Source organism: Suncus etruscus, chromosome 2, assembly GCF_024139225.1.
Source record: "Suncus etruscus isolate mSunEtr1 chromosome 2, mSunEtr1.pri.cur, whole genome shotgun sequence".
In the NCBI taxonomy this organism is placed as follows: Eukaryota; Metazoa; Chordata; class Mammalia; order Eulipotyphla; family Soricidae; genus Suncus; species Suncus etruscus.
Genome location: NC_064849.1, coordinates 47,683,976 through 47,703,272, shown reverse-complemented (window position 1 = coordinate 47,703,272; position 19,297 = coordinate 47,683,976). Strand labels below are relative to the sequence as shown.

The 19,297-nt window shown below is 34.9% G+C and overlaps 1 protein-coding gene and 1 non-coding gene across 3 annotated transcripts in view; both read left to right on the top strand.

Annotated features, from left to right (window-relative positions):
- Window positions 1-19,297, top strand: part of LRFN5 (leucine rich repeat and fibronectin type III domain containing 5) — a 305,202-nt gene that overhangs the window by 49,192 nt on the left and 236,713 nt on the right. The gene's annotated exons all lie outside the window — the stretch shown is intronic.
- On the top strand, window positions 1,599-1,727 carry LOC126002649 (small nucleolar RNA SNORA51). Its single transcript, XR_007493329.1, has one exon. It is a non-coding gene; the product is annotated as a small nucleolar RNA SNORA51 (small nucleolar RNA).

Genomic DNA, 19,297 nt, shown 5'->3' with positions numbered 1-19,297 from the left:
TTTTGAAGTGAGTTGAGGCATAAGATTTTTAATTGGGTAGTAAAAGCCTGGGCAGAGATAACAAAGAGAATAATGATACACTTTAATTAAAGAGGAGCAACAATATTGTATTCAGGTAATTTCAAAAGGAATAAAGATTGTATAGACAAATAAAAGTGCATATAAAATAGTTAACTAGAAAAATTGATTTTAGAATTTTGGTTACTCTGTGAATCCATAAAGCAACTATTTGTTTTTTCATATCTTTGCATGGGTCTCTTTGTCAATTTTTAAAAAATAGAAATCCAGGAACCGGAGCAATAGCACGGCGGTAGGGCATTTGCCTTGCCCTACCTAGACTAACCTGAGTTCTATCTCTGGTATCTCATATGGTCTACCAAGCCTGCCAGGTATTGATTTCTGAAAGCAGAGCCAGGAGTGACCCCTGATTGCTGCTGAGGGTGGATTATTGCCCCTCAACAAAATAGGTAATATTCAAAGTGTATTATCATTATGTTTACTGGTGAATTATTAACAATGTAATTGAAAAATGTAATATTTTTGTTATAACCATGCTAGTTAACAAGGCTCTCAAATTAAAATCACCATTGTTATTGGACATTGTTATGATGAAATGTTTATGATGGGGCCGGGTAGGTGGCGCTGGAGGTAAGGTGTCTGCCTTGCAAGCGCTAGCCAAGGAAGGACCGCGGTTCGATCCCCCGGCGTCCCATATGGTCCCCCCAAGCCAGGGGCGATTTCTGAGCACATAGCCAGGAGTAACCCCTGAGCGTCAACGGGTGTGGCCCAAAAACCAAAAAAAAAATGTTTATGATAATGAATATAATGCTTATTCTTGTTTTATATTAGTTTTCCAATCCAGAAGTCCTTATTAATAACTATATTATACATACTAGTCTTTCATGAACATGTCTGGTCAGAATATAAATACATTTTAATAGTTCACTTTAAAAAAATTAGCAATTCCTGAGCATTACCTGGTGTATCTTTTTTGGATCTTTGAGCTCTACCATTTAGTTTTAGAATTTCCCTGCCATGATAGGCTGAGTAATCCTGCATTCTGGGCAATAGCTGAACCTCATGCCCTGTAGCTAAGGATCTCTGAAAATGGTCCAGGATCAACTTGAGAACTAAAGTGAAGAACAATGGCAAACTTAGCAGCAGCCAGTTGGAAAGTAGCATGTTTGTATCATCAAAAGATGATACATGAAGTCATAAAATTTTCCTATACATGGATGTATATGGAATCTATTATGCTGAGTGAAATAAGTCAGAGGGAGAGAGATAAACACAGAATGGTTTCCCTCATCTACGGGTTTTGAAAAAAATGAAAAATATTTGTGTAATGATTCTCAGAACAAAATAGAGAACAGGAGGGTGCAGCTCCTGATATGAAGCTCACCACAGGGATCATTTAGTGCAGTCACAGAACTATCATAAGAAAATGTGACTGAATGAGGGAAGGAGAAAACCTGTCTAGAGTACCGGTCAATGTGGGGTGGGGAGGAAGGACACTTGGGATATTGGTCATGGGAATGTTGCACTGGTGAAGGATTTTATATATATTAAAAAATAAAAAAAAATAAAAGGAAAGATAAGGCCTCCCAATTCTTACCACAGGCTGTGTTCTTTACACTGTATAGAAAGAGGAGGTACAGTAAATGCACCCCATATACACCTCAACCCAGGCCCTTTGCCTGGTCTCTATTGTGAATTGGGGGACAAAAAAAGATGATATTTGAGGCATAACAAATTCTGGAATAATCAAATGTAAACCATAAGACTTTTAAAAATTACTTTGTTTAAATAACATGGCTACAATGTTGTTCATAATTCAATTGGTTTATTTTTCACAATTACAATGTTATTTATGAATCTGTTCTAGTCAGATAATATAGAACACTCTTCACGAGTACACATTTTCTGCCACCAATGTCTATAATATGCCCTGAGTTTCCCTCCTTCCCTTCCCACTACACTCTACCCTACCTGTCTCTGTGGCAGATATTTTGTCTCTTTGTCTCTTCCTTTTTCCTCCATTTTAGACACTGGTTTGCAATATTGTTAATGAAGTGGTATCATACATGTCACTTTATCTCCTTTCAGCATCCAGTTTCTTTTCCAGAAAGATCACTTCCAACTCCAATAGCAGTGGTCCCTTCTCTGCCTTAACTGAATTTCTCCAATATTTATGGGAAGCTTCCTATATTAAACTGCTCCTCTTTGCCTTCATCTCTGTTGTCTTTGGATATTATTGCTATACTATCATTTTTTATATCCCACAAATGAGTGTGAATTTTATATACTTCCTCTAACTCATCTCGCTCAACATAATACTCTCTGTATCCATACATGTATAAACAGATTGTATGACTTCATTGTTTTATTTTTCTTAAAAACTATGCAGTATTTCATTGTTTAGATAAACCTGTCACAGTTTCTTTATGCACTCACCTGTTTTTAGGCATTTAGTTTGTTTTCAGATTCTGGCTATAGTGATTTTTTAAAGGAAAATTTAGCGAGATAAAAATAAATGATATTTGCACATTCCATGGAGGCGATTACTCAAGATATGTACCAATTATTTTGTATTGTATGCATATTAAAATCCAACTACCTCTTGACCCATTCATTGGTAGCATTTTTTGTTTTCTTTGTCCTTTTTCTCCTCTCATTTTGATAATCTTTTCAGGCTTGGTGATCACCCCCTGAAGTGGTGATGGGATCATGTAGTGCCTGGGATTGAAACCAGGTAATTATCATGCAAAATATATACTTCTGCCCTTAGAATTATCTCCCTAAACCACTGGTTTTCTGGGGGAAATCATGAAATAAATTTTAATTTTATTTGAAGATATATTGAAAGAATTAATAGAGTTGTGGTAAATAATATATTTCCTGTTTAGCATAATTAGAATGTTGTTATAGAAACTTTGACAAGATATATAATAAGACTAAAAATGAATAGAAAAATAAGTCTAAATAAGCATAAAATTTACTTTATTATTATTATTATTATTTTATTGTTTTTGGGTCATACCTGGCTGTGCTGAGGGATTACTCCTAAGAAATTTACTTTTAAGGTTAATTTTTAATTAAAATCTTTTTTGAGATACTGTTCATTGTTGCACTATAATGAGATGGTTCAATGCATAAAACATTCTAACAGCACAGCCACCACTGTGTTTGTAGTATTGGAATTATATGCACAGAAAATATCTTTAATAATATTATAAATTATAGAATCTCATATATCATTTAAAAGTTATTAAATTAAAAATAAAATAATTAATTTGTTTAGACATTTTTAAATAAACTAATTTATTTAATTACTCTCATAGAGAGAGTACAGCAGGTTAGGCACTTGCATTGCTAACAATTTGCTTTCAGTCTCTGGGTACCTCATTTTTTCTTCCCTAAAAACACCAGGAGTCAATGATCTTGAGTGCAGAACCTAAAGTATGCCCCAACCACATCCAAGTGAAACCCATAAACCCTCCCAAATAAACAACAAAAAAAGATTAACCTGACAAAGCCAATGAAAGTAAACATAAAACAGAAATAATTGCAATTAAAGATTCATCTCAGTCATGAAAATATCTGTGAGTAAAAGGAAATATTCATAATCTGTTTGTTGGAGCATACATAATAAGAGTTTTCAAATTGATATTGAGTAATATGTTTAAAATTTTAATAAGAAAATAACTAAAATTGCATAGTATATGGATTTACATGAGAATACAAGACATAGAGGAAAAACAGCTTAGAGTATATCAATTTATAATTAATAAATCAATTAAAATAATATAATAATAAATAAAGCTATATTAACTTAACTTAATTTGCTGTATACACATAGATAAACATATTTTGCTTATGATATAGCTAATTTAGTTTTCCCAAACTATGTAAATATGACAGACCATATGCATAATAGACTTCTTAAAATAAAAAATATAGTGAAAAGGAGACCTGATTTTACATACATTTGTATGGTCATTAGGATAGATAAAAATATCTTTCAGAATGCTACATATCATTTAAGTTATTTTCATTTTCTTCTTTGTATTTCTTGCCATAGATCAATTTGCCACCCACTACAAAATGATAAAAACCATTTATAAGCATAGTCTCAAATTATTTAGAGATGAAGACAGTAAATCCATTCTTTGTTCAGCTCTTGGATAAGAGAGCAAATTGTGCAAGATATTTGCTATCAAAGCACTCTCTTGAATCCTCAATGACCGCAACCAATTTGAGCTTCCTTTAGTGGAAATTTAATGAATGTTCAAGTTATGCTACAATAATGCAGAGTCACTCAGCTGACCTGAAAAGATGGTTATCTAACTCTGGAGTTTTGTGTGGTTAAAAAATACTTTAAAGAGTAGAATACTCACTAGTTGTAATTTTGAGATGTTACTTGTGAAAATCTATAACATAAGTTAAAAATGTATCTTGAATAAAAATTAAAGAATTAGCCAGCTCTATTATAAAACATCAATGGGAACAAGATCAAATTTTTACATTTCTATAAATAATTTGCAGTGGGAAATCTTAATAAAAAGGTGTAGTAAGATTTCATATTTAAATTACATTGTCTGTATTTTATTATTTTGAAAGAAAAAATAGATACCTAAACTCTAAGTTATGTGAATCTTATTATCTTTCTTGAAGTAGCTAGTTAAAACAGGTAATATTGAACCACAAATGCAACAAAGCTAGGGATATTATATTGTATTGTTAATAGCAATTCTAAAGACTATTAGTTCACTTGGCCTTTTTGAAAAATAGCACAGATTGTCCTAAATACTATGAATTTATTTTCTCACAATTCTGCATGAATGTGAGGTCGAGTTAGCTTTCTTAGCATTTCTCAAAGGCTTACAAATGACCAAATGCCTCTTTCTCTACCTATAGATGTGCATTTCTGTCTTAGTCTTCTTTCCTATAAAATCCCCAGTCGGATCATATTACGTTTCATCCTAATAATCTCTTTTCGTTTGTTTGTTTTTGTTTGTTTGATTTTTGGGCCACACTCGGTGATGCTCAGGGCTTACTTCTGGCTATGCACTCAGATCGCCCTTGGCTTGGGGAACCATATGGGATGCTGGGGGATTGAACCGTGGTCCGTCCCAGGTTAGCATGTGCAAGGCAGATGCCCTACAGCCTGTGCAACTGCTCCACCCCTAACAATTTTGTTTTAAGCGAGTTTCCCTTTTATAATCTCCTATCTCCATATGTAGTCAGTCTATGGTACTGGACCTTAGAAATTCAAACATGAATTTTGGGAGAATACAAATTCATGTAATAAATGGATGTAGAGACGAATGAACAAATCTTGAATGGTATTGAAATTTCTATGTTTATATATTAAAATATGCAGAAAATTTATTTGAAAATAGAGTAGAATATTTTCTGTCATTTCTGGAGTACTTTGTTTATAAAATTGTCATTTCTATGCTATTCCTAGAGACACAAATGTGTGAAAATAAGTGATTATTCTGGGGCAAGATGCCTTTCCTTTTGTGATATGTAATTGTTAAATCAATGAGTCAGTTAACAACTAATTATAGAATATACCAGGCACTGACTTAATTATTTGTGATAACAATAAATAAAGAAAATTTTCTTCAGAAGCTTGTCTTCAAAGGTAAGCCCTCCCTTTCTTTTTGCCTCCCTTTCTTCCTCCCCCTTCCTTCTCCTTCCTCCCTTTTTCTTCTTTCCTTCACTTTCCTCCTTCTTCCTTACTCTTCTCCCTGCTTCCCCCTCTTCCTCCTCCCTCCCTCCCTCCCTCTCTTCCTTCCTTCCTTCCTCCCTCTCTTCCTTCCTTCCTTCCTTCCTTCCTTCCTTCCTTCCTTCCTTCCTTCCTTCCTTCCTTCCTTCCTTCCTTCCTTGCCTGCCTGAATTCAATGTGTAATATGGAGACCAATGATTTATTATGATTTACTTTGGCAAAAATTATTTAATTGAGTACTTAGTTGAAAATTGTCTTATGGGACTGGTAGTCATTAAAGCACCACCTTTGTAAACAATGAAAGGTGAAAAAGTGGGCAAACACTGTAGAGACTTTTGAAAAATCTTTTCATCGTAGACATATAAGCAACTACAAAAACAGTTAACAGGGAAATTTATGCTCATTGGTCATGTCTGTGAATCTTACTTAAATTAGGTGAGATGATTTTATAGAAAAGAATTATTAACAGAGTGAAAATGGTCTAATGGTTAAGACACCTGTCTTGTATGCGGTTGACCCAAACTGATAGCGGTTCTAATCCCAAGGTCCCCTCTGGTCCCCTGAGTCTGAGAGGAGCGACTTCTGAGTGCAGAACCAGAAGGAACCCCTGAGCGCCACCCAGTGTGACCCCTAAACAAACAAACAAACAAACCAAAAAAGAAAAGAAAAGAATCATTAAGCAAAGAACAAGAAACTCATAATTTTGTGGATAATTAGTACTACAGGAAGAAGAAAAGATTTCACATCAAAGATAAAGAAGGTTATCATAAATAGAAATAGAAGCAATTTTTATATTGTGGAAGACAGATTCTAGAGAGAAAGACATACATTAATTAGTGGATTTTGTCCTAGGATGATGGAATGAAAAAATTAATAATATACAAACTAGGAAGTACCAGGTAATGTAAAGTAACTAACAATCCACATAAGAGTGATTCTATGTTGCAGTATACTGGTAATTTGGTACTCTGGATAGTTACAAATTTATTGAATTCTGTCACCTAAATATGATTGGTACTATTGGATGAAACTTTAATGATTAACTCCCAGGTTTATCATCTTCAAGGAGTATAAAAATTAACAAAACTATTTATTCTAGGTATAAAGTTAGTTACTGCTTAATAGTTGAGTTCTGGCTTTGAATGTGAATTATGAGGATATGAAGGAGGTGATAATAGTAACATAACAGATAATAGAGGGGGGTACAAAAAAGCAGCAAGTTTGAGAAATGTATTTAGCACTTGGCATGGGAGAGTTATCTACTCAGTTATCTACAGTTTTTAGTGATGACAGGATCTGTTTTAGGATTGTATGCATTGGTGGTCAAAGATGGAAAAAAATGACCATTGAGACAATTATATTATGGTAATGAGAGGTTGTCATGTAAGATGGATCATTTTTCTGACTTGTAAAATCGTGAAAATGATGACAGTACCAGTTTTGGATATGGCTGCAGTGAACCAGTAATAAAAATCATCATTATGTGAGGGAAATGCTAAAAATGTCTAATGTTGAGGACAATTGAAGGGATATAGAATAGAAAATATGATTGCATTTCAAAGAAGCTTAGATTTTGAAGAGAGGAGGCACAATTATAAGACATCAGAGTTCTAACTTTAAAAATAATTCTTTTAGTTTTATTAGAATGATAAGATTTTCATCCAATGGAATATTTTCAAGTGATATTTACTTACTATTTTTTAATCATTTTATATCAAGGACCACACCAACACCCATAACCTCATTTTCCTTTAATTTTATTCTGAAGCATGGCTAGTAATTTATGTGGTTTAGTAACTCTTATGGCATAAAATACTGGAGTAAAATTTTTTCTCTACATTTTTTCCAAGCTATACCTATACTAAAACATCTTTTCTGCAGTAGGTGATTCTCCTGAGATTGGACATTAGTAACATACAAACATTTTCTTTGGTGGTTAAATATATATTAAATATAACATTCAGATTTTCTGTTATGTATCTCTGTTTTGTGTTGTAAATAAAACAAGAACAAGACAATTATGAGGTGTAATAGAATTTAGCATTACAAGGTGTCAAATAGATCACATTTGAAGAATTTCAGCTGGTAATATGATCCATAAGTACAGAACAGGCTTAAATTCAATGGTCCTATGCAGGTCAAATAATTCAGGTCCTACAGACAAGACCCAGTCAAAGAAGTTGATTCAAGTAGGTTGCAAGCAACAGTTCTTTCATTGTTAATAGGGGTATTGGCCTCAATTGCCAAGGTATCAGAAAAAAAAAGGAAAATGTATTTAGAAACTGTAAATATATCAACATGTTGTAAGAGACAAAGAACAAAAATAAAAGCTATTTAATATCTATCGAAACAACAAAAACAATTAGGATCAAAAAATAGTCTAAAAGAGAAAATTTAAAACATCATGGAACTTCTTAGAACAGAAACTTTTATGTTAATGGTAACCCAAGTGCAGGGTTATAATATATATAAACAAACCCTGCACTTGGGTTACCTTTACATATATGTATATATGTATATATATACATAGATATATAAATAAATAAATATACATTGGCATATATCTTTATTTAAACACCATGATACAAGCATGTTTGTATTTAGGTTTCAGCCATAAACAGAATAACTCTCTTCACCAATGCAACATTTTTCTGACATGGAGCTTTGTGGGGATGCCAGAGTTTCACTTTTCGGTATCTAATTAACAGAGAATAAGGAAAAATGACAAAATTGAATTCTTATTGGATAAAAAAGATAAATACATTCTAATTACTGTATAAAAGTATAGATGCAGCTAAACTTCTTGAAAACAATAAGATCGTTCACATGATTTATTAAAGTGATGAAAAAGCTTTTCATCACTTTTCAAAAAAAAGTTTATGTAAAGCCTTTTTGAGTCTCAGAGACATTGACTTTTGATGAGGCATAATGGAATCAGAGTTTCTTTTAGGAACTGTCTTCTGTAGAAATTTAAGCATAAGCTTTTTCATATAATGATTAGTTTACATGCTAACCAATTTCTGTCAAATTTTACTCAGATAAGAATTAATTGTTTTCTGAACCTGTACATGTTCTTGAAAGTATGGGATTTTCGCTGTATGGAATATTTCTTGAGGTAAATTAAAAATGAAGAAAATAAAGAAAATAATTTTAAAGATAGGAAATCAATATGTTTTTTCAATCACTGAGCTTTGAGTTATGTGAACACGTTCAACAATGGTTTGTTCTTGCGAATTATAGGGGATACCAGTGATATGTTAGATTTTCAATTATTTGCAAAATGATTGAAAAGTTTTAGTAGTATAGGATGGGCCAGTAACAGTTTTCATGGTACCTATATCCTACTTCCAAGCTGTCTCGTTTTTCTGCTTCCACATGATGACCAAATTGGTCTTGAATTGCTCAGTCTTTCCCACTAAATGAATTTTCTTGTAACACTCTTTTGCTATATGCTTCTAAACTTCCTCTCATTCTCTTCTGGAAAGTTCCTTGGGCCCATCTTGGTCCAGGTGTGTGACGTTCCTGGTTGTCTCTGCCAACTGGTTAGGGTTCTAGATGTCATCGAACCCCTCTGTGCCTTTGTGCTTCTGCTGGTAGCCATCTTTCTTCTTCATCCTCACTCTCATCTGAGTCTAGGTATTTTTATCTATTTTTGGGTCCCCTGCAGCCCCATTTCCACCATCTTCTTGTTTATTTTCTTCCCTGGCCTTTTCCTTCTAAGCCTGCAGCTGGGAGTTGATCTACTGAGGGAAAATGTTATTGTGCTGGTGTCAGGGCAAATGATATTTAAGGCAAATCTTACTGCGGTATGGGCTGCATAATATTTATTGGCTGTAGGTCTGCATGAATTGGGGTTTGGGTTTGTACCCTGACCAATTTCCTGATACCTGTTGGTTTGGGGGCAATGTCTTACTCCATGATCTCGGGGCATTGTGGGCAAGGTCCAGGTGGTGGTCTCCAGATGGCAGGGCCAATAAGGGTCCTACAATCCCTAAAATACTGGCCTAATTTTTCACAATTATATCATATGCCCTTGGTTTTGAGGTATGGGATTGATCTCTTTTTCAGTTTCTTCAAACCCAAATGGAGAGACAATCAAATTCTTGATCTGATGCCAACCGTCAACCCCAGAAGAGTATCAGAGAAAACTGAACAGTATGAAAGATAACAAAAGACAGCATAGCAGAGTCCAGTAAACAGTTTCTCCAGAAATTTGTCAGTGGTCATCCAGCAGCAGAAATCTGGTAGAAAGCAGCCACCTCTTGCACTTTAGCCCTGGCTTTATGTACCCCAGCACCAATTGCCTTCCAGAATCAATTACAAGGCATTTGATGACTTTACTCTTTAAGGGACATTCCTGTCCCTTTTAGCTGACCAGGGGCCACAAGAGTCTCTATTTCCTTATAAGTTGAACTTCATTATACCATGTGCAGTTAGAAGAAGAGATTTAACCTTGGACTCACTGGCTATATAAATTAATTTATATTCAAAATATTAATTCAGTGACCTAGTATTGCAGTGGAACCTAAGCTATGTACATTTTTAAGAATAAGAAATTACCCTCACTAATATATTTATCTTCTGTCCTATTCATTTTCCTATTCTTTTGTTTGTTTGTTTGGTTTTGGTTTTTGGGTCACATCCAGCAGCACTCAGGGGTTACTTCTGGCTCTATGCTCAGAAATCACTCCTAGCAGGCTTGGGGGACTATATGGGATGCCGAGATTCTAACCACTGTTCTTCTGCATGCAAGGCAAACACCCTACCTCCATGCTATTGTTCTGGCCCCTCACCCTCCTATTCTTTTTTGTTGTTGTTGTTGTTGTTGCTTGGGCCACACCCATTTGATGCTCAGGGGTTATTCCTGGCTAAGTGCTCAGAAATTGCCCCTAGCTTGAGGGGACCATATGGGACGCTGAGGGATTGAACCGCGGTCCTTCCTGGCTAGGGCTTGCAAGGCAGACACCTTACCTCTAGCTCCATTTCGCCGGCCCCCACCCTCCTATTCTTAAATAGATCAATTTGTTAATTAAACTGAAGTCACTCATTAATTTATGGCTATTTTTATTTTCTACATCAAGAGACAAGCTTTAGCAATAACTTAAAATAACTTACAGAATTTGACTTCATAAAATTTACAGGCCACTTCAGAGTGTAAACTCACAAAATTATTTAATATGTATGGTGAGTATTATCCACTGAAAGACAACGTTGAAAAGTATCTTTAAATGAGTGACCTAAGCCTATGCAGATATTCTTAGTGAAATTTGTTATCAATTGTTTACTGCCTGTAATAGGAACCTAATACATCTGACAATAAGTTCAAAAGCTTAATATAAAACCATTATTCACATTAGATGAGGAAGTTTGTGGCAGCCTTTTCTTTTACTTTTGTTTAACAGGTTGTTTTTTGTTTGTTTGTTTGTTTCTTTGTGTTCTCTTGCTTTTCACTTCTCTAGACTCTTCACAGATTTCTCTTCTGCCTGAACAATATATAGCTGTGTAAAGAATAGTGCCAATACATGGGTGATTTTGCAACTGTTACTTAATCATTTTAGGCTGGAAGGAACTACTTATATTTTGTGGGATCAGTTATACAAACTCAGTGGGATACAGGGATAGGGCATAGAAAAAAGTTTAGAGAATTTAATTCTTTAATAGGGTACCTAAATTTTAGCAATTATTCTGTGCTTTGGAAAATAATTTGTACTCATTTCAGCAGCACATATACTAAAATTGCAAAAAAAGGAATTTTTGTTGGTAAGATTAGCTAACTCTGGATTAGGAATAGATTGTTCCAGTTTTAGTGGTTTTGACGGGAGTCATATGCAATATAAGAGTGTTCCCTGGTAGTGCTTGGGCTCAAACGTGAATCTGGGTTTTTAAACCAGGACTGTGGCTTCTGCAGTTGTGTGTAAATTAAGTACCTTTCTACCATACTATTACTCAGGTCTTCATTTGCATTTTTGAGATAGTGTATTTAAAAGGTAGAATAGAAGAAAATGACTGAATGATGAATTGTTACTAAAATTAACTTTAGTACTATTGTGGGAGCTGGGTTTAAATAGGTATTTTTATATATCAAATCAAAAACTTACCCCTAAATTTATGTCAGAAATTAAAGTGTACAGGTTTGATATGCTTTGAAAGCTAATGTTAATCTTCCACAGAAGTAATCTAACTTAGAATTTAACTTGTCACCCAATTCATAACTTCAAAATATTGAAGAGAACCTGAGAAGAAAAAGAAATTTGATTTGGCTTTGAGATATTGTTTAACATTCTGCTTATAGTCGTTTTTTATTTTTATATTGAACCATTGTCAAAACCAAACGGTTTTTATATATTAAGATTCTATATGTGAAAGTCCATGTAAACCTTGAAATAAAGTTCCATAGTGGAAACTATGGAAGATCAAAGGAAACCCAGACGCATGTATAATACAAATGGGTCTGGGTCAACAAATTCTTCTTTTCTTTTTTTTTTCCAGTAAGGGGAAGGTTCACATCATTCTGTGCTTTGGGAAATCCAGAAACCCCTTCTGGGTATTTTTGGGCCTTGTAGTGCAGAATGTTACCAGGACTATCCTGTTGTCAGAGCGTCAGTGCTGTATCCAGTGATGCTTGGGAGTCATGTGGTACAGGGGATCTAATCAGAATCCACTGCATGAAGAGTCCCCAAACAATTTTTCTACTATAGAAAAGCTTTACTTTTAAAAATTGAGTCTGGGGCGTAGAGATAGCATGGGGTTAGGGCGTTTGCCTTGCATGCAGAAGAACGGTGGTTCGAATCTCAGTATCTCATATGGTCACTGGAGCCTGCCAGGAGCGATTTCTGAGCATAGAGCCAGGAATAATCCCTGAGCGCTGCAGGGTGTGACCTAAAATAAAAACAAAAACAGAAAAATTGAGTCAATATTTTGGTGGTTTAAGAATCTTGACCTTTTCCATATTAAATTTTTGACAGAAAAATAACTTAAAGTATAATAATTCCCTAATGAACTGCTACCTAGTTTTTTGTAATGGTTAATTTTTTTACATTAGCATATTTTCCTTTTTTCTTAGGTCCATAAAATACATTACAAATATAAATTTGTTGCTGATTGAGATAAGATATGGCTGTTATTATCATGACCCATAGTTTCCTAAATACAGTTTTCCTAAATATGCTTCTCTAATAAATGTACACATATATAAAAATAATACAATAATGCTATGCAATAATATAAATATGTTAATATGTTCCTCTTTCTTAAAATATATATTATTCAGTGGTCTAACAATATTGTTATGGGTACTTTTAGTTTTGGGGACAAGATATGACCTTAAGTGCACTCAGGGGATTTGGGGATGATACTTAGCCAATGGAGCAACAGAGTGGGTGGTTCAGTGCTCCATCCTGAGAATATGACAATGTTCAGGCTCTGTAATGTCATGGCCGTACAGTATCAATCTGGTGGTTTTGATGGTCCCCAGACTCACTCCATGTCACATTTGGAGATCTTCCAAAGCTATAGTTGCTGAAAGCTCTGGGCCTATGTGGTTCTAATACTGGTCTGGAGCATGCAACTCATGACAACTAAACTATTTATCTGGCACCAACAACAGTTTTTAGTTTACACTTATATTTAATGAAGGATCATGCATTGTGTTTAGCTGTCAGAATCACTTTTTCTACTTTTAAAATGCTTTTCATACCATTAACTTGGAAGAATACAAGCCAATGTTTTTCAGAAATTTCTCACTTTAGATTTGTCTTTACTTCAGTGCTTTATAACACTATAACACCGATTCGTTGTTTTTCCCATTAGTCATGATGTCACAGATCATTACATTGATTCAGTGATGTTTGACTTCTCTATTGAAAATATGTCTTATCTACTTTGTCATTATTAAGAGGAAAAAGTGTTGTTTTAGAAATGTGTGAAAATTGTTGCTGAGTGGTAGCAGAGCGGTAGGGCATTTGCCTTGCACATGGCTGACCCAGGATGGATGCGGGTTTGAACCTCCAGCATCCCATATGGTCCCCGGAGACAAAAGCAATTTATAGAGCAGATCCAGGAGTAATCCTTGAGTTTCCCCTCCCCCCAAAAAAAGAAATGTGTGAAAATGCTGTTTACCTAAAATCCAGAGTTTGATCAGTGAGGCTATCCTTAAATAAGTATTAAAAGGTTGTGACAAAGTTGTTATATTCTTATTTTATTTTATTTATTTTTTTTGGCATTTGGGTCACACCCAGCAACACTCAGGGGTTACTCTTTACTCTATGCTCAGAAATCGCTCCTGGCAGGCTCAGGGGACCATATGACTTGAGAGGATTCGAACTATCAACCTTCTGCATGCAAGGCAAACACTTTACCTTCATGCTCTCTTCGTCCCCAAGTTGTTAAATTCTTAAAGGTTGATTATTCCTAAGTCAGTTCCTGCACACCCTTATTTTTTCTCTTCATCATTCCACTTTCACTTCATACTTTTCCTCATTTCTTTCATTTATGATTATCATTGTGAAATTCTGAATTTGCTATAATTTCAGTTTTTTGTTAGTCTAATTAACAAAAGCTGTATAACAACTTCTATGAATTGTTGCACACTAAACTAATAGACCTGTTTTGCAGAGCTGATTCTAAGAGAGCACAGTGAATGATGTCTTGCACATGGTAGTTGGAAATATATATGACATTTTCACAGAGTTCCATCAGTTTGCCAAAACTACCTTACTTTCTGACATGACTGACTACTTTGTTTCTCCCTCAGCAGCCTTATTATTAACTAACTGTATGTCTCTAAAGAACTCTAGTGTTCCTTGTTTGTGACTGATTTTAGAAACCAAGGCCTGGATATTAGATTTAATGACATTTAAATAGTTATATAAAAGCACAAGAAATATCAAGATACTTCTGCTGTAGACCCAGAATTTTTAGGTTACTGAAGTACTGTATATTTAGAAAGCTGCATAGTTCAGAGACTAGGCTCATGCATTCTGCAAATGCATTGAAATTTTATTCAAGTTTTTTTGTAGTTTATAGTAAGTTATTGTATCTCTTTTCTTTGCCTTATTTGAAAAAGGATGTAATTTAAAACCTGCCTATTGAATTGTTAAATCATTCTTTTGTCTAACATATTTTTATTGAACATCTACAATGTGAAGCAAACAAAATGTGTCTTATAGCTAGCTGCATGCAAGACAAAAATCTGTCTCTGTAGTTTTCATTGTCATGGGAAAGATACATTTTCCTTCCTTCCAAAACAACAAACAAAACACATATGCAGGTACTGATTGGTGCTACAGAAAAAGTGAAGATGATACAGAATAGGTAGCTCTGGAGAGCCTTAATGAATTATATGATCAGTTTGAAAAAGTATATTTTTTGGTGGAACATACCTGGCAATACTAAGGTTTTACCCCTGGCTCTGCATGCAGGAGTTAGTCCTGGCAGTACTCAGGGGATCACCTGGGATTCTGGGCATTGAACCTGGGCCAGCCATGTATAAGGCAAATACCCTATCTGCTGTATTATCTCTCTGTCTGAGTTTGGAGATGATTTTAGTTATTATAGTATTTGAACAGAGACTGAGATAGTGCCATTTAGGGCTAAATCAAGATAATACTAGCAGTAAAATTTTGCAGACAAGAGAAAGCATGTGCAGGGTCCTATAATGATCAAAGAGAAACTCTCAGTTTAGTGAGAGTCCTGAGTAAGTATAATGGTTGAGACCAGAACTTTTTGAACAGTTGTTTTAAATGAGATATACAAAACTCCTAGAATTGTTTCAGAGTAATACTGATAACATGCAACTTTCTGCTTAATGAGATTTTACTGGCTATTTGGTTATAAATAAAACAGGAAAAACATGACTAGTAAGAAAACATAACAATGAGGCTTTTGCAATAAAAATGCAGAAACCTGCACATAAAAAAGTAGACATTAGGGAAACTATATCTTTTTTTTTTTTTTTTTTTTGGTTTTTGGGTCACACCCGGCAGTGCTCAGGGATTATTCCTGGCTCCAGGCTCAGAAATTGCTCCTGGCAGGCACGGGGGACCATATGGGACGCCGGGATTCGAACTGATGACCTCCTGCATGAAAGGCAAACGCCTTACCTCCATGCTATCTCTCCGGCCCCGGGAAACTATATCTTAATTTAAATAATACCATTGATATAAATCTAATTTGAAGCTCATAACCATAAGATTTGATGCTAGATTAGATGTGAGTTGCAGAATTAAAGAATTTCAAAGATGGGATGATCAATTTTGATTGTGATTTTGGGCTGGCTTAAAGATTACCATATTTTCCGAAATATTAGATGACTGGCCATATAAGATGACCCCTTACTTTTCCTGTTAAAGTGTAGGGTTTGGGCTATATTCACCATATATGACTACCTCTCTTTTAACGCACATCAAATGGAAATTTAAAAATGTAAGAGAAAAAGTGTAGAACCATCAAAGGTTAACAGTAATGTTTAATAAAGCCAGACTTTGGAGTGCCAACAACCATTTTACATTTGTCATTTGTAGTGAGTGACTGTAATTTTTTAATAGTGATCTACATTGAGAACAAGAGCAGTTGGCTGGGGTCCAGTGATTACTAGGATAGCTAGTGGGAGACAGAGTGCCTCCTCTGTGGCCCAAAAAGCTCAACAGAGGACTGAGCACAGGAAAGGCGCATAACCAGCGGCTTGAAAGAGATGCGGCCCTTGGTAACTCAGCTCCTCTGTGTGCTCTGAAAGATAAATCAGGACAAGCAGAGGACTGAGGGATGATGCCTGGCAGCTGGATTGGATGTGGCGGTAAGAGGGGGCAGATCACTCATCCCTGAAGTGGGAGTAAGTTTCAGCATGCCGCATACTGGCTTATAAGAAAACCCTCGACTTTTAAGAAGTTTTTCATGGGTTAAAAAGTCGTCTTAGGGCCGGAGAAACAGCATGGAGGTAAGGCTTTTGCCTTGCATGCAGAAGGTCAGTGGTTCGAATCCAGCATCCCATATGGTCCCCTGTGCCTGGCAGGAGTGATTTCTGAGTGTAGAGCCAGGACTAATCCCTGAGCACTGCTGGTGTTTGACCCAGCGCCCACCCAAAAAAGTCATTTTATATGCTAAAAAATACAGTAGTTAGTTTATGTGAAAATTAGAATAGTGTCCCATATGTGATAAATAATGAATAAATATCAGCTGCTTTACTATTTTAAATATACCTATTTCTATTCTTATATCTTTGTGCTTGTTTACACAATTTTACTTGATTCTTTCTTAAGATTCTAATTTAAAGTAACCTTAAGGCTTTGCTTTTCTGTATGAACTACCTACAATGTAATGTAATTACAATGTAATTCAAAAAGTAAATGAATAAAAATAAATTTTACTAATGTAGTAGTCTGAGTGCCATTACTTGGGACAGAAATCAGCATATAGTTCACTTACCATGTAGCAATAGGCAAATTTCTAATTTTTCCATTTCATTTCCCTGAAATGAGAATAATGATATTTACTTCCCAAGGCTACTATGAAAATTAAAGAATATCCAGATTTAAAAATGAAAGTTACTACAAAGTGTGAGTTATTGCAATTTTTATTGTTGCTTACACTCTGAGAAGGCTATTTATGCAAATCCTAGCCACTTAAACACATTAAAAATGAATTTGAACACATTAGTCATTCACCCTGAGCTTATTCTTGTTTAGAAACATTTGAAAATTTATTTTTTTATGACTGAGATTTGTTTTTTATATTTCCCGGTTTGAAATTGATTGCAACTTTAGAATCCCTGTTGAACAATTTAAAAAGAAATATATAATGAACTCAAATCATCCAGCAGTATGAATATTTGGCTCAGGAAGGGTGTGTAGTAAGAGCAGTTTAAAACATTTGTTAAATGACTCAATTGGAGAAAGGTTTATATGCCTTGGTGCCTATTGTCTATTCCAAGGTATAGCAATTGAAAACATTGGTATGATTCTAATATTCTGCAAATCTTGTGTCATAATTATTGGAACTTCAAAAGCACTTATTTAGTTTCAAGGGAAGCAGTACACCTTAATCATTAACACAACTGAGGATGAAATAAAAGGATATGAACCACAGATTTTTATCCTCTTATTTCCATTGTAAGTTCTTTAGTGATACTGAAGAGAAATGTAGGAGGAGAGTGTAGTAGGAAGATAGTATATTTATTGGGTTATAAAATCATAGCAAGCTTTATTTTTCCTCATTAAAACTATATTGCTATGAAAATTTCTCAATGAAGATTCTTAAAAATGTTTTATTTCTTGATTTATTTTGCTTTCCTCTCTTCCATCTTTTCTACCCTCCCTCCCTCATTCTCTCCTTCCTTTCTTATCTTCTTCCTTCTATCCCTTCTTCCTTACTTTCATCCCTTCTTCTTTCCTTCCTTTCTCTCTCCCTCCCTCCCTCCCTTCCTTTCTATCTCCCATCTTTCCTTTCTTCCTACTTCCCTCCCTCCCTTCCTCCCTTTCTTGCTCCCTTCCTTCCTCCCTCCCTCCTTCTCTCCTTCCTTCCTTCCTTCCTTCCTTCCTTCCTTCCTTCCTTCCTTCCTTCCTTCCTTCCTTCCTTCCTTCCTTCCTCCCTCCCTTTGTTCCCTCTTCCTTCCTTTCTTCTTTCCTTTCTTCCTTCCTTCCTTCCTTCCTTCCTCCCTCCCTTCCTTCCTTCCCTCCTTTCTTCCTTTCTTCCTTCTTTTCTTCTCTCCTTCCTTCCATCCTTCCTCTCTCCCTTCCTTCCTTCCTTCCTTCCATTCTTCCTCTCTCCCTCTCTCCCTCTCTCCCTTCGTCCCTCCCTCCCTCCCTCCCTTCATCCCTCCCTTCCTCCCTCCCTTCCTTCCTTCCTTCCTTCCTTCCTTCCTTCCTTCCTTCCTTCCTTCCTTCCTTCCTTCCTTCCTTCCCTCCCTCCCTCCCTCCCACTATGGCTCCTACTCGAGTGTGTTTCTTAGGAAGTCATTATTAATTAATTATTTAAAAGTTTTTATTGTTTAAATTTAAATTGAAGGGAAATGAAAATAAATCACCAGTTAATTTCTTGGACAAGTTAATAACAATACTTCTGTTTTCCTTTCATTTATAATATTCCGCAAGATTTTATAACTAATTTTTTGTGTCACAAAGAACTGATTATTTAGGTATCTAGGTTACCTAAATTTTACAGAAAAATATGGTATTTAACTTCTATTTCTTTGTAAATACTTTTATGTAAAATAATTACATTTCTTTTTAACATTTTTATATGTTCAGGACAAATGCAACATAAATCATATTTGTTTTTAATTGGTGTTTGAAGCATATTCTGGCATGTATTCCACGAACACCTACCTATCCTAAATATCTTCTATTAAATGATGAAAAATAGTTAGATTATTCTTATGGTTCCCATTGGAATATTATTTCTGGTCTGCGTCATCAAATGGCAGCATAATTGCTGCACTTTAGAGTTTTTATTTTTAGAAAAATACCTATTCTATTTGCAGGGAATTAGAAAAAAATGAATTGAAAATTTCCTTTTTACTGTTACAATATATGTGGTATTTATGGATAGCTTCAAAATATGTAAGAAGTA